The sequence below is a fragment of the Danio rerio genome, chromosome 25, assembly GCF_049306965.1.
Source record: "Danio rerio strain Tuebingen ecotype United States chromosome 25, GRCz12tu, whole genome shotgun sequence".
Lineage (NCBI taxonomy): Eukaryota > Metazoa > Chordata > Actinopteri > Cypriniformes > Danionidae > Danio > Danio rerio.
In genome coordinates, this window is record NC_133200.1 from 15996869 (window position 1) to 16013219 (window position 16351).

General features: G+C 34.4%; 2 protein-coding genes across 55 annotated transcripts in view; one reads left to right on the forward strand and one right to left on the reverse strand.

Annotated features, from left to right (window-relative positions):
• dnajc24 (DnaJ (Hsp40) homolog, subfamily C, member 24) overlaps positions 1–16351 on the forward strand; it is a 276223-nt gene that overhangs the window by 184886 nt on the left and 74986 nt on the right. The window lies entirely within an intron of this gene.
• pax6a (paired box 6a) overlaps positions 1–16351 on the reverse strand; it is an 82267-nt gene that overhangs the window by 25616 nt on the left and 40300 nt on the right. For 10 of the 26 annotated variants that reach the window (XM_073941717.1, XM_073941703.1, XM_073941697.1 and 7 more), the window contains exon 3: positions 11350–11494. The gene's annotated coding sequence lies outside the window, so the exon portion shown is untranslated. Of the gene's footprint in view, positions 1–11349; positions 11495–11990; positions 12206–16351 lie in introns of all 26 variants that reach the window. The other 16 variants (XM_073941702.1, XM_073941718.1, XM_073941707.1 and 13 more) reach the window with 3 other exon arrangements.

The window sequence follows — 16351 nt, forward strand, 5'->3', positions numbered from 1 at the left end:
GGATTGTTATGTTTCGTGAAACCGCAAAGCAATTTTCTAGGAAAAACCTGCGTAACAGGAGGGAGGAGATTATGAATAAAACTAAGGTCATTAAATCGGGCCGCATCGCTCCCAGCGAAGCGGAGACGAAATGTAAAAACACCTAAAGTGACAAACTCAACACAAATCTGGCTGATACATTTAAATAGATGCAACAGCAGCGCCGCTGTGTTTGAATAAAAGGGATACTAACACTAAATCAGGCAATAACAACGACAAACCGCCTGGAAAATAGATTCATGGAGTAATGAGATTTTTCCGGTTTTATCTAGCTGACAAATTTTGTCCTAAAGTAAATATTTTGAAGATAATTGAACTGATTACTGCTTGCTTGCTCATCTAAATTTTTGAAAGCGAAAACAGCGTCGTAAAACAGAATACACTTTCCACAATGCATAGCCATAATTCATATCGCTAGTAATTCATGTAATCAAGTGGCATTATAAATAACGTCACAAGTTAGTGTACATTCACTTGTATCATCTTTAGTTAAGCCCTACATTTCAGTCAAAAGACAATGTCTGTGAGCCTCAAAATATTGCAATAAAATGATAAACCCTTTATAGGGTACCTAAATAATAATTATTTTAGGCTATTATATTTAATTAAATTTTGTCAGTTCTAATGCTCCGGACGATTTTTATAAATAAATAATTCCAAACACACAAATGCTGATCTTTTAAACGTAATTTCTCGCGTTACAAAACGAGACTACATATCTGCATCCATCGAATGAAATCTTCAAAGCTCGATGTTGACAGAAAACCATCTGTTTACGTTGCTGCCACTGACAGAACTTTAAATATGCTTTTAATTAAGGACGGGTTAAAGCTGGAGACCTCATGATGGGTAATAATTACAAATTACACGACAAATCCGACAGATGTGACAAGCGGCCTTCGTCTGTGGGGAAAAAAATAAAAGACAACGACGAGCAATCTGACAGAAGTTGTGGACGAATTCGTCTGGTGTCTTGAGAAAACACCGTCTTTGATTATCCAGACAGGATTTTTTCGCCTTCTACGTCGTGATTGTTTTCATATTTCTTTGACATGCATTGATTTGGAGGCAGCTGTAAGACTTTGTCACAAGAGAGAGGAGCAGTCACAACGCATTAGTCTGACGGCGTAACTCGAACGTTAGGGGCCCTACAGAGTGCATGTAGTGAGACCATGTGATGGCTCGTCTTGGCTCCCACCTAAACGGATAAAAGGTCTAATTAGTCAATTTTTAGTCAATTATAAGTCTGATTAACGATCGTTCAAATTGTGACGCATAATTCTTCACTCAATACTCCTGTAAAAATTTGATTTAGGCTTCTTATAGGTTTGACAGTTTAAAATAGGAGTAATTGTGTTCAGATTTTTATTTTATTTTTATTTTTTTGAAGACATTGAAATTCCTTTGTTATCAACTATTTGTATCAGACTGCTAAAGCTAAAAAGTAGAGTTGTAAAGTGAAGATGACAACCCCCACACTGATGCACAATAGCTATTAAATAAACATTTAAAACTTTAGGCTACTTTAGGCTTTATATTACTAAATGTTTGTATTTTATTTGTTAAAATTGTAGTTTAATAATAAGCAAAATTGTTGCACTTAGTAATTAGACTTTTATGGGATTTCAACTAAATCACAACATGTAAACCCGGTCAAAAGTATGAATCGTGGCCTTGGAAAAGATTATTATTATTATTAGGCTATTTCTAAATACTGTTTACAGAAATAGTCCAGTTATTAATATTACAGTAATTCATCACAAAATAGCTGTATAAACTACAAAATGCAAACATTTCACATATGTTGCTGTAATTTTTGCCTTTCATGCACGTATCTATTTTTAGTTGATACAAAGTCCCCGTTCTTCGTTTCATACATCTTATGTAGTTACATGAACTGCTTATTTTAGAAGATTACAACTTACATTTAGTTTATTACGTTTGATTGATGCTCAAAAATACTCAGTTAACACCAAACTATTATCACAGTTTGGTATGTTGCTTGTGGTATGGTATCTCTAGCCTATAAAGTTGACAATGAATGATGGCAGAAAATATGCATGTATCTGTCAGTTGTGTGCGAATTGATGCATCATTTGGCTGTAGAGGTTTCCGTTGCTTCAGCCAGTGTGGGTTTATCACCTTCAACAATGCTCGATCGCCCTCTAGCGGTTCATCAGTAACAGAAGAGAGAAATCACAAATGTAATCATAGCACACTCAATTATGGTAAAATATACACGCATAATCCAAATTAAGTAACAAATGCTTATAAAAAAACAAAGTTTTCCTAATCATGTATTACTATGCCTTCATCGAACATAATAGAATCAACATATCTTGAAATGTTGCAATTCATTGAGACCAAATGTCTATAAAACACTGCACATTGTTAACATATTGTCGGCATGCCTTTATTATGCAATGTTAACACATTCATATCAGCTTTAAAAAAGGCAGAACTGACTTATTATTGACTGCAATGAATGTGCGTGAATCTGTTGATTTCCAATGGTTGTGGCGCTCGTGGTGCTGAATGGACAGCGACGAGTAATGGGCTAAAATGTCAGACTTCCGGGTTCATTCGCTTCCAGTTTTCTTTACTATATTCAAATAATCCGCTGTTGTGTTTAAACCAGCAACTTGCGTTTTCTATCACAGTATTTTAATTGTTATCCTAATTGTTAACACTCCAGCAAAAACACAACGTTCTCATATGTTTCCTATTTCGTTATATTTGGGTTCAAATATGAACCTTCTGGGGATGTTATGTACAGTGCTCAGCATATATAAGTACACCCGTCACACGTATTTTGATAAATATTTCTGTTTTATAAATCTCTTTTGTTTAAATGCACCAAAATACATTGCCTATATTCACTGAAAAATGGATAAAAATATTCATTTTCAAAACGGGGTGTTCTTAATTATGCTGAGCGCCGTATGTTATTTTTTCTGATTTATTTTCTCTGTTTTATGGCTATACAACGACTTACCTTCCCAGAAAGATGCAGGTAGTTTTTTTGAGTAAGGAAAGCAAAAACAGGAGCATTCTCTCTATAACAAAAGGGAACGTTGTATTTACTTTAAACAAAACTTTCCTGGCTAACCTACAGACATTGTTCTGGAACCAAAACTTGTTAGGTAGGACACTGGAGTATAGCTCACAGAAAAATGTACTACCAGTTGTTAACTGCTATTTAATTGAAGCAGATAAAGTATGGGAAGTCTTGCACATTTACTGAAAAAAAAAATCCAGATAAACTAGATATGCAGGTGTGTTAAAAAAGGTCGCATTTTATTGTTGGACGTGTTGTGTTGCTCTCAAAGAAAATTGAGTTTTGCATTACATTTTTTCTCATCATTTGCATTTAAAACTAATCCATAAAGGTTGAAGGCCAGTTTTTACAAACTCACCCTTGGTAAACACTGCATCAGAACCTTCGGATGGTAATGCCCAGTCAATTACATTTCTTTCGACATCATTAAACACCAATCCTTCTTGTCTTTTAACAAGGCAGTCCTGTGTGTTAATGAGGGTCACAGAAGGTCAGAGTTACTTTTAATGGACGGTCCCCCACACCCCTCCAGCAGCATCACTGTTTTGGATGCTATATTATATTCCTTGCATGTTCCCAAAACTTTGAGTAACATTCGGTATAATTTTAAAGTGTGTGTGCATTTGTTTTCAAAATTATCATTTCACAAGAACTCTAATAACATTTATTAGTAATATTTCTGCACATTTTAATAATGAGTGAACACTTTTCCAGTGTAAACTTGAAGGAGAAGCACCCTGTTGTCTGTCCACTTGACTAGTCATCAGCTGTCATGTAACTAGAATGCAATTTCTACTCTATTCTGACAAGAGAGCCATGCACCGGTCTATAGTGAGCAAAAGAATTGCAGTGTTTCAGTCATGTTTCAGTGTTCAAGGCCCGGTAAATTACAAAGAGAGAGCAATTGATTTCTGGATTCGTTTCATGATTCATTGCATTGCATTAATTCTGTAGGATGACATGCATGAAATGTGCTGTTGTCTCAACACTGATGAGGAACCGTGATACCAGATCTGATGTACTTTTAAGAGTAATTGGTTAGAAAATGGTTACACGATGTAGGAACGATGAAATTATATAAGACATTTGTCTTGTTGTTAAGTTCACCTCGAATGTACAGCAAAATACATCTGCTTATCCGTCATTTATCATCAGACGTTCGAGGTACAGCGTTGGCCTTCGTTTCCTTTGAAAGCCACAATAGCTGTTCCTGTTTTATAAAATTCAATCTACATGTTACATTTAGATTGTTTTATGGTAGATTGCAGACTTTCTGCACTGATTACAAAAAAAACTTTGACTGTGTGTCAAGCTAGCAGAAGTCAGAGATCTTCTCTACTAAATGAGGTGCTCCACGCTTGGCTAATGATGCTTAATGAAGTATTCGGCAAAGCGAAATTATCATTCAAAAACGTGGCAGCAAGAGGCAAACAATCTGAAGGGTTGTAACACTCAAGCACTCAACAGCCCAAAGAACAAAAGTATCATGCTGAAAAATTAAACTAATGATGAAAAAATGTGCATTAATTTTGCATTTGAGAGGACATGGAAAATGTCAGACACATTTAAAAGGTTAATCTTTAATTCAACCACTAATAAACAGCAGGGGAAAAGGAGAAATTAATCAAGTGTTCTTTCACTGGACATATTAAATAATCTTATAAATTAATAACTGTCCGCCCAGCAGAGTTATTCCACTACTGAATTAAGAAACTATCATGTATATCAGTGCCGGAGGCTCAGATCAAAAGCATTGTGGACAGTGTGGTTATTTTCACATTTTGTTACGGCATATATTTACATCCTGGCAATGGTTTTGTTTTATATGTACTAATTTTTATATTTAATTCAGTATCTCATCAAATGATGTACAGTAAAATAAAAATAATATGAAGATATTTGTATATAATACACATTAACTACAATTAAACTAAAATATCACTAATAATATGTGTATTATGCATTCTGATGTAATATATGTATATATACACACTCACCAGCCACTTTATTAGGTACACTCATCCACCTGCTTGTTAACACAAATTCCTAATCAGCCAATTACATGGCAGCATATCAATGCATTTAGGCATGTAGACATGGTCAAGACAATCTCAAATTAAGCATCAGAATGGGGACAAAGTTGATTTAAATGACTTTGAACATGGCACTGTTGTTAGTGCCAGGCAGGCTGGGTCTGAGTATTTCAGAAAGTGCTGATCTACTGGGATTTTCATGCACAACCATCTCAGACAATGGTCTGAAAAAGAGAAAATATCCAGTGACTGGCAGTTCTGTGGGCGCAAATGCCTTGTTGATGCTAAAGGTCAGAGGGGAATGGCCAACCTGGTTTAAGCTGATAGAAAGGCAACAGTAACTCAAATAACCACTCGTTACAACCGAGGTATGCAGAAGTGCATCTCTGAACGCACAACACATCGAAGTCTGACGTGGATCGACTACAGCAGCAGAAGACCACACCAGGCTCACCAAAATTGGAGAGTAGATGATTGGAAAAACATTGCCTGGTCTCATGAGTCTCGATTTCTACTGCGACATTCCGATGGTAGGGTCAGAATTTGGCATCAATAGCACAAAAGTATCATTCCATCCTGCCTTGTATCAATGGTTCAGACTGGTAGTGGTGGTGAAATGGTGTGGGGGATATTTTCTTGGCACACTTTGGGCCCATTAATACCAACTGAGCATCGTGTCAACGCCAAAGCCTACCCGAGTATTGTTGCTGACCATGTCCATGTCTTTATGACCACAGTGTACCCATCTTCTGATGGCTACTTCCAGCAGGATAACACACCATGTCATAAAGCGCAAATCCTCTCAGACAGGTTTCTTGAAAATGACAATGAGTTCACTGTCCTCCAATGGCTTCTACAGTCACCATATCTCAATCCAATACAGCATCTTTGGGATGTGGTGGAACGGGAGATTCACATCATGGATGTGCAGATGACAAATCAGCAACTGTGTGATGCATGTCAATATGGACAAAAAACTCATGTCAAAAGCCTGAAGGCAAAAGAGAGTCCAGGTTTACCTAATAAGGGGCCGGTGAGTGTACATATATGTGTATATAAATATATACACTTTTTTGCACTAATAATATAATAAAGTTAGAAAACAATAAGTAACATGCCTTTTTATTGAATAAGTTAATTTTTTATTTAATTATGAATAACACAAAATATTTTAGTCTGATTGAAAGTCAATGGGGTTTAAAAGAATATTGTTGGATCCCATTGACTTCCACTGATTGAACATGATTTTTTGTGTTCCACAGATGAAAGAATCTCTGGGACTAGATGGTGACATCATTTTAATTTTTGGATGAATAATCATCTTAATCTGTGTGCAGAAGTGCTCAGAGAACTAGCACTAATATTCTGCTACAGTTTATAAGGGATTGTCAGAACATGATGGATGTGAATTATCATGCTTTGAAGAATGCTATAGGTGAAGTTGAAAGCAAAAACCTTAACATTGATTATTAATCCCACTCACCATGTGCTATCATCTTTCTTGCAACTTTAAAGGTGTAGTTCACCCAAGACTTATTTTCTGTCATTATTTACTTACTCTTTTCACAAATAGGTTTGAGTTTCTTTCTTCTGTTGAACACAAAACAGTAAGTGCTTGGCACGTGCACACATAGGGCTCAACCTGTGCTGTGCACATGCCCTTTCTAGTCATGGATAAAAAGTGCCCTTACAAAATGATCTAAAGTGCCCCCACTTTATATATATATATATATATATATATATATATATATATATATATATATATATATATATATATATATATATACTTCTGTTGGACAACATAATGTACTTTTGAGGCTTGTTTAGTCAAGAATGTAGTTGTTTAGATTGCAACTATGCAGTTTATTTATAAGGATAGTGCTTATTTTTAAATAATTATAATTTCTGAGAGACAGCGCGTTGACGGCCATTAGCCTGTCATTGAGCAGACCAAAGACGGTTGACGTTGTCCATCCACAAGATGGTGACAGAGATCATATAATAAGTTCTTACAGGAGAGGAAAGCCCCAGCGTAATTTTAAACCACAGCTAATCAAATCATCACATAACTGGTAAGTGACAAGTTGATCTCTCTTTTGCACTGTGTTATAGTGTATTTATAGTATAGTGTATAGTGTTTTGCACTGTGTTTATACCATAGTAATTGTAGTGTTTTGAGTGTGAGATGGGACTCATCTTAAAGTCTTAAAGACTCTAATGAGTCTCCTGTTTTCACTACTGCAGACCAGTTCAGTAAACAAAAATAAGAAATGCTCGCATGTTTTTAGTGTTTTTCCTTATCACAAACATAACAGTAATCTGGTAGTGTTTGCACTGCTTTGGCTTTTTTGTGGTTGGTTATTGTGATCTCCCAATTGCAACAGAGAAATACTGGGAAATCTCTGTAGACTTTTATACCCTTCAGCCTTATAATCTTAAAATGTGAGCAAAAACACGTTTTGTCATCCCATTAGACATTACGCTAGAGAATCAATAAATACTAGCTCTAAAGTGACTTTGGTGAATAAGTAACAGTAAAAGTTAACCAACGAGACTTGAGCATAATAAAAAATGAATTAATCTTGCAATAAAGTTTCCTGAAAAATGGTTTTGTTTAATTAAGACACTGGTTATCAAGCCGACCTTGGTTCAGATGTTCATTTTTGTAAACAGTATGCTTTTTAGTCAGTAATTTAATGCTATAAAAAGGAGGCGTGTTGTCGTGATTGACAGTTAAGATTGACAGCTTCTCTAAGCAGACCATTGCAGTTTCGGGAGGAGATTAAAATGTTATTGTTCAATTTCTGTGTTGTTTTACCATGATAAAATGAGTTGTTTAGCAGTAAACCATGCTATCTGACCTACAGGATCTGATGGATCACTGTTTATTCAGATAAATGTGGGCTTTTGCTTGCTTGTACACACTGAACGTTATCATGTCAAGAAAAACAAAGGTGATCGTTATCTAGCAGTAATTATTTTTATAGGTCTGATATAATAATTAGGAAGACAAAACTTATGTTTGCCTATGTCCACATCGATCTTCTGTAACGTTATTCAAACTTTATTTAAAGAACACGCCTCCTTAAAACTCCTAATAAACATTAAAATGAATGTAAATTCCTCTTTGCCAGATATAATTAAGGCATCGAATAAACCAAATGAAAACGGAGATAAAGAAAAAATAATAAACAATATAAGTGATGTTGCAGCAGCTGATAGACATCGAATGATGTATTAATACTGCAATGTTTATGGTACAAATTAAGAAGAATTATTGCATATAGTGCTGGGATATGTAAATATCCTGTTGATATTTCGAAATATTGCTGTAATTTTTGTAAATATAAATGGACAGTTTTTCCTGCGTGGCAAATAGCTGTCCGTGATTTGTAAATTTTGTGTCCTAATATTTTAAGGTAAATATTTTTTGTGCTCATAGTTTAGTCTAAGTCTGGAGTGTATGAAATATATTTGATTTTGCAGTCCAACATATATTGTTTTTATTAAATTAATAACAACAGCAGATCTTGGCGGTCAAGTGAAAAGTTCGGGGGGCGTAGTTGATTTGACGTCAAGCGTTTGGTTGGTAGCTTGATTCCGCAGCTCTGCCTCTGGCTCCATCATGCAGTCCTTCTGCGCATGCCCATGCTCTAATTTCAGCAGTTTTTTGCAGTTTGTGCCTGTCATGAGGCGTTTTGCATTCAAAGTGTTCAATGGGAAAAGTCGGTCAACTATTTTTCTATAAAAACAAATATGGTGCGGTCCATATTTTTTACAGTCATTGGTTTGAACATGCAAGATTTTAATTCACTACAAGTCATTTCTGACATTTTGGCTGCACAAGACTCATCTTTTTTATTTCTGAAGTGTCAGAATAGCTGTAAAGGCTCAGCCCTTTCTGAAAAGCAGCAGCTCGTTTGCATTTAAAGAGACATGTACATTAATATTGTGTTATAATAAATGCTCGGTTGAATTTTTTTCTGTTGAAGCATCATTGAACCATTTTGGAGACACTAGAGATTTGTTTCTTTCACATCTTTTGAAAAGGGGCAAACAAATGTCCCCTTTAAGATAGTACTCGCACTCCAGTTTTCCACTCGAGCTGAGTCTATTTTGATGTATGAGTGGGAAAAGTTTGCACTAGGTGACGGGCTAAGGTCATGCTTATGTTATTGAACTCAGTGCCAGGCACGTATGCAGGGAGCGAGAGAAGGACTTGGAACAAAAGCGGATTCACCCGCTAGGCAGCATATGCCTCCGCACTGCCATTCCCTACAGGCCTACAGCACACATCCAGTCAGATCTGACGCTCTATGGCCAAAAAATAGCTCTTTGCTCTTGTTACCACATACCGCAGATCTCTCAGTATAAAAAACACACTCCGTTGTGCGCGATACAGAAGGACAAACTGTTATTGCTGGCTCCCTAGTACTCAGACATTGAGGTTTTCAAGAAGGCACTAGATCAATTATTGTGGTATATTAATAATATATTTATTTATTTGAAGTGTATTTATTATTTAGTGTAATCATTATTGCTTTCCTTATATAATAATAATAATATTTATTTAAAGTGTTAATATTAATAAGTGTAATAATTATTATTTTCCTTATATAATAATATATGTATTAATTTATTTGTTTGTTTATTTGAAATGTATTTATAATTGTGTAATTATTATTATTTTCCTTATATAATAACATATGTATTAATTAGTTAGTTAACTTATTTGTTTATTTATTTGAAGTGCATTTATTATTGTGTAATTATTATTATTTTCCACATATAATAATAACAATATATTTATTTTGTTTATTTATTTATTTGAAGTGTGTTTATTATTATGTACTTGTTATTTTCTTTATATAATAATATATTTATTTATTTATTTGAAGTGTATTTATTATTGTGTAATTATTATTTTCTTTATATAACAATATATTTATATATTTATTTATTTATTTATTTATTTATTTATTTATTTATTTATTTATTTATTTATCTATTTTTCTGAAATGAATTTATTGTGTAATTATTATTATTATTTGCCTTGTATAATAATAATAATAATAATACATGTTTTTAAGTGTGATTATTAATGTGTAATTATTATTATTTTCCTCATATAATAATAATAATAATCATCATTTATTTGAAGTGTATTTAATATTGTGTAATTATTATTTTTATCTCCTTATATAATAATAATAATAATAATAATAATAATAATATATTTATTTATTTGAAGTGTATTTATTATTGTGTAATTATCATTATTTTCCTTCTAGAATAATTGTATATTTATTTATTTATTTGAAGCATAATTATTATTGTGTAATTGTTATTTCCTTATCAAATAATTTATTTATTTATTTGAAGTGTATTTATTTTGTAAATATTTTTTTTCTTATATAATAATAATATATGCATTTTTATGTGTATTTATTATTTTGTAGTTATTATAATTTTCATCAAATAATAATAATAATAATAACAATAATTATTATTATTATTATTGTTATTATTATTATTATTATTATATTCATTTACTTGAAGTGTATTTATTATTGTGCAATTATTATTATTTTCCTTATCTAATAATATATTTATTTACTTATTTACTTATTTATTCCTCTATTTATTTGTTTATTTATTTATTTAAAGTTTATTTATTGTTGTGTAATTATTATCTTTCTTATATAATAATATATTTATTCACTAAAAATGTATTTATTATTAAATGTAATTATAATTAATTTCCATAAATGTCAATGAGTGCTTATAAATAAATTATAAAATTATGGATTATTAAAAATATCTAGGGTGACGCGGTGGCGCAGTAGGTAGTGCTGTCATCTCACAGCAAGAAGGTCACTGGTTTGAGCCTCGGCTGGGTCAGTTTGCGTTTCTGTGTGGAGTTTGCATGTTTTCCTTGGCATGGGTTTCTTCCAGGTGCTCTCTAAGACTTGCGGTACAGGTGAATTGGGTAGGCTAAATTGTCCGTAGTGAATGAGTGAGTATGGATGTTTCCCAGAGATGGGTTGCAGCTGGAAGGGCATCCACTGCGTAAAACATATGCTGGATAAGTTAGCGGTTTATTCCGCTGTGGTGACCCAGGATTAATAAAGGGAATAAGCCGAAAAGAAAATGAAAGAAATGAAATATCTAAAAGGATTATTACATTGTTATACAAAAAAATGCTTGTCTCTTGCTGACCTGAAATGTTGCCCAGTGACACTTTTATCCACTCATTGCAGGGCTGTCTTTCTGCAGTCCTGGAGTTTCCATGAAAGATCTTCTGTCCATCGCTTTCCGTGGTGTGACCTTAAGCACAGTGGGCATTCCATGCAGCCCCAAACACCTATTAATAACACAAAAATGTGATTTTTCATAGTAAATGTCTAAGCTTGTGCAATCAATGAAGCATTGTCCTTAATATGATGAAGATTTCTGTCAGACAGAATAACTCTCACCTGAGCTAACATTTTATGTGGAGTCATAGCCTTTTTGTTTCAACTGCTCATCTGTTCACTACTGCTGAACATTAATTTAATTTAAATATATTATGCCTCTTAAAATTATTGATTTTATTTCTATTTTTTATCTTTTAGCAACTCAATTCATAAATCCATGCACTACATTTAAAATTATTAATTTAATTTAAAAATTTTATTATTATTATTATTATTATTATTACATTTTTTAAGTAATAATTAGTTAATTATTACATTTATTTAAACAAAATAATTACCAATAGTCTAGAATCAATTCAGCTGCATCACTAGTCTCTTTTTTATCCATTTGCTTGCATTAAACAAGTATTTTTTAACATGTAGAGCCACTGACCCTTCACTCACTGCAAAAATAAACTAGGGTTGTAGGTCTGTAAATCCAGAGTGTGCTCATGCTGAAAGCTTATGGGCTGTAGAAGGCCTTCTGGTTGGAGCATTATCAGCATATGGGACTTCTGATCCTATCACTCACATTTACCTCCAACACCAACTGTGCATCTGTTCTGCCATGCTGCATATCCAGCACGCTGCTCAGCTCCGCAAAGCCAGATGTGCCGTGGCTTAAACACACACACACACACACACACACACACACACACACACACACACACACACACACACACACACACACACACACACTCACACACACACACACACACACACACACACCATATGAAAGTGGGTACCAAGTCCAAGCGGATTGGACTGTGAATAGTGAAGGATGTGGTTGAATGAAATCAAAAGTCGTATTGGGTTGGTGATTGTTTTCATAAGGATATAATGTTTTGTTCCATTGACTTCTACTCATACACAGGTTATTGAAACAGACTGCAAATGCAAGTTCATGCAAAGTTTTGTAGCATGTCACTTTGTTCCACAGTTGACCTGAGAATTAGTATCACTAAATGTCTTAAACAAATTTTGAAGAAAAGTTTAAATCTGAATTGTTGTAACTAAATGTAGATTTGATGTTTTTGAAGTTCAGCTGCATGTTCGATTAAGATTTCATTAGTGATTTCTGCTGTCCAGTTTTAAGTTAGCAGCTTGTTCCACCACTGTGGATCAGCAATGGTGAAGGTTTTGAAAATGTATTTTTTGATTCATTGGAAAGGTTGTGTGGTAACTTAATTACTATCCGTTTGCACATTCCGGAGTTTGCAAGAATGCAATAATTTCAAAGTCACATTAAAATATTCCATATCTCAGCCATGAAGGCCTATGTGGTTCCCTGGGGGGGACAATCTGCCCTCTCATCCAATCATTATTGGTTTGATCTGTCCTCTACTAATCAGTTGACCTCATGGATGTACAGACAGGCCTTAGAGGGTACAGCAAAGCATTTAGCTATACAGCGTAGTTGAAAAACTGACAGTCAACTAGAAGAGGATGTCACAGACTGGGAACGAGTATGGCAGAACATTTTTACCTCATCTAAAAATCCCCATCACCAACTTATTCACTATAACTTTTGTCACAAATCTACTAGACCCCACTCAAAATACTTTATATCAATGCCTCCTTTAGTCATCTATGTGATAAATGTCCTGACCAGGAACTTGGATCTTTTTTCATATGATGTTGGAATGTGAAAAAGAACAAACATTTTAGATTGAGGTGTGTGTTATCTTATCTAAAATTATTGAATATGCTGTACCAGTGAATCTATCCATTCCATTATTGAGCGATGATTCTACGTTGAATCTCACCAAGCTAAAGGTGTTTGGCTGGCTAGCTGCTTAACTTCTGCAAAAAAACTACTAGCCCAACATTGGCTGCCTCCACATAATTTGGACATGTACAAGTGGTTGGTACAACTTCAGTACATTATAATGTTGGAAATATCCATAGCTTTAGTGGACTTGGTACCAATGAATACATTAAGGATCTGGACTTCAGCAGCTGACAAAATCTCCATGTTTATTGCACAAAGAAATGCTCGTGCTCCAGAATGATTGCCTTATTTTGTATGATTCATGCTTGATACTGTACTTTGTTTTTTGTTTTTCGGTTAACTTCCATTTATTGGAATACCCCAGTTTAAAGAGACCGCATGGGAGGGGAGTGGAGGCAGTTGAGTTGATATATTTCATTATGTTGTTTGTTTTTTAGCCTGTATACTTTGTTAATAAAAAGTTTACCAAGACACAAACACTTTTGGGGCCGTTTCGACTTTGTATTCTTTTCAGCTGAGTCTGGTACCAATGCATGTTTACTACAGACAATATGATTGCCCTGCTTACTCTACTGGCGTTTGGTGCACAAAGGTGTTTTTGGAGCGTCGTGTAATTACAGTTGAACCCCTAAAGACAATTTAGAATGTTTTAACAGTGTTTTAGTTCCTTTTCTGCACTTTAAACATCTTTGGACTCTTGAAAGTGAAAGTAAAAAAATGAAAGTCGTGATCCAAGTACAAACACACACTGTAAACACACATCCAGAGGAGTGGGAGAAGTTAGGGGAACAGGGGCTTGCTCAAGGGACTCACCTCAGCCATGGTATTATTGAGGGTGGTGAAAGTGCTCTTTATTAACTCCCACCACCTACAATTTCTGTCTGTGCCAGGACCAAACCTGCGGCATTTTAATTAGAAGTCCAACTGTCTAACTATTAGGCCACAGCTGCCCCAATGCTGTCTATTGAGGGTCAGAAAGATCTTAGAATTCATCTAAAATATCTTAATTTTTGTTTGGAAGTCAAATTAAGGTTTTAGGGGAATGGAACGAATAGAGGATGAGAAATTAATAGCAGAATTTTCATTCTTGGACTAACTAATCCTTTATCCTCTATTTAAGGTTTCAGTGTTTAAAAAGGCAGAGCCAGAGCTACAACCCCTTGTTACAGAATCAATAATAGCTAGTTTAAAAGGTTTTTTGATTTAACTTTTCCACAAGTTCAAGGTTCTAAAACAACTCAATCGATTTTGTTAACATTATTTAACATTTTTGTTTCATGTGATGTATATCGGTGATCGCTTAAGGTTTTTTGGGTTTTAGATTTTTGTTTTTATAGCCATACCAAAATCTTCAATATTTAGTCAAAACTAACAGAGGCTCATTGTGGGGTGGCATGATGCCACCGACTGCTTCTGTTCATTTTAGCACTACCAGCTGACTGTGTACCTCCATACAGATGGCTTTTTTGGTGTTACCAATTTGCTCAGTGGCTCAAGTTTACATAAATAAACAACAGGCTGAAAACATGGTGAAATCATGTGGCAGCGATGGCTTTTCTTTCTTTAGATTTATTTTAACAACACTATTGGTTGGGTTTAGGGAAGGGTGTTGGATTAAAAAGTCGGGCAGTCATTCAGTGGACAGCAAGCTGGCCTGGTTGGCTGAAGTGTATATTGTGTCCTCTGGTGGATTTATGCAAGAAGAAGTGTAGAAACAAAAACTGTGAACAGACGTACCTAAGGTTACATATTTCACTGTCACCAGAAATTTAGACCTGAGCATGTATCCGCAATGAGCATGGGTTGGTCAAAGCACTACATGGCTTGCATTGTACTTATTATTGATGCTTATCCTTATTGACATCTTACACTAAAACAACAAAACTTTTTTATTGCTTAAACCAGTTATAGATTTTTAAGTTAACGCTTTTACAGGTTACCAATTTTTTACAGTATACATGGTCCTAGGTCAGTGGTTCTTAAAGTGGGGATTGGGACCCCCTGGGGGTCAAAGGACTATGACAGGTCGCTTGGTGATTTCTGAAAGTCAAATATGTTTGATTAAACTATTAGAATTATAATATTTTAACCATAACCCACAGAAGATTAAAAAATAGTAGTTTTTAATAGTAAAAACAGCAACATGCAAATGAAAAGTCATTACATTTTTTTTTATCGCATTGGTATTTACATGAGATTAGCAAAACAGCAATAGTGTCAGCTGCAGCAGATTGATTTTATAGCACCAGGTTAAACTTGCCGATCACTTTATGGCAATCTAATACATTAAAAATAAATACAGACCACAACTAAACATTGAGAATGATCTCTAAGTGGCGGTCTCCAAAATTGAATTAAGTATGGACTTGTGCTGTAAACCTTATATCCACCAGTCTTTTTAGTGGAGGTTAATAATAAATTAAACAAATTAATTATAATGACTATAAAAATGATATCGCGGTTAGATTATTGCACTTCTTTGTGTTGTCAATATGCTTCTGTTTATATAGGTCTATTGTTGTGTCTGCAACGTTTGTACATTTATAACCACCTCTGAGGAATTTGTCGCGAGTCACTGGCATTGTTAGTTTAGGCGTTGCGGGCTGAAAAGTTGCGGAACCCCTGTCCTAGATGATGACTGATTTACAGCAGTGTAAATGATGAAACAGGAAGGATCTTTCATTAACTTTAGCTGAAAATAAATCTATGCCTGAATAGAATTCTGTAAAATCATTTGATCAAGTCAATTCTTAAAAGCCTCACAAGTTTCTTCAAAATACGAGACAAACTTTTACAGATGAAAAACAATTCTTGCCTAAATAAGTCAACAAAACTTGCAATTGCACCGTTAACACAAAAGGCTTTGATTGGCCGGTGAACTGTATATAACTAGAGTACAATTATTAATGAATGGTTGATTGTTTTAAAAGCGGCTAATAACCGAGAGCAGCAGTTTGCCTTATTTGAACGTTTTTATGTGGAAACTTCTGATTTCCACTCACTCTGCGTGTGCTTGTTTTTGTAGCTCTGTAAC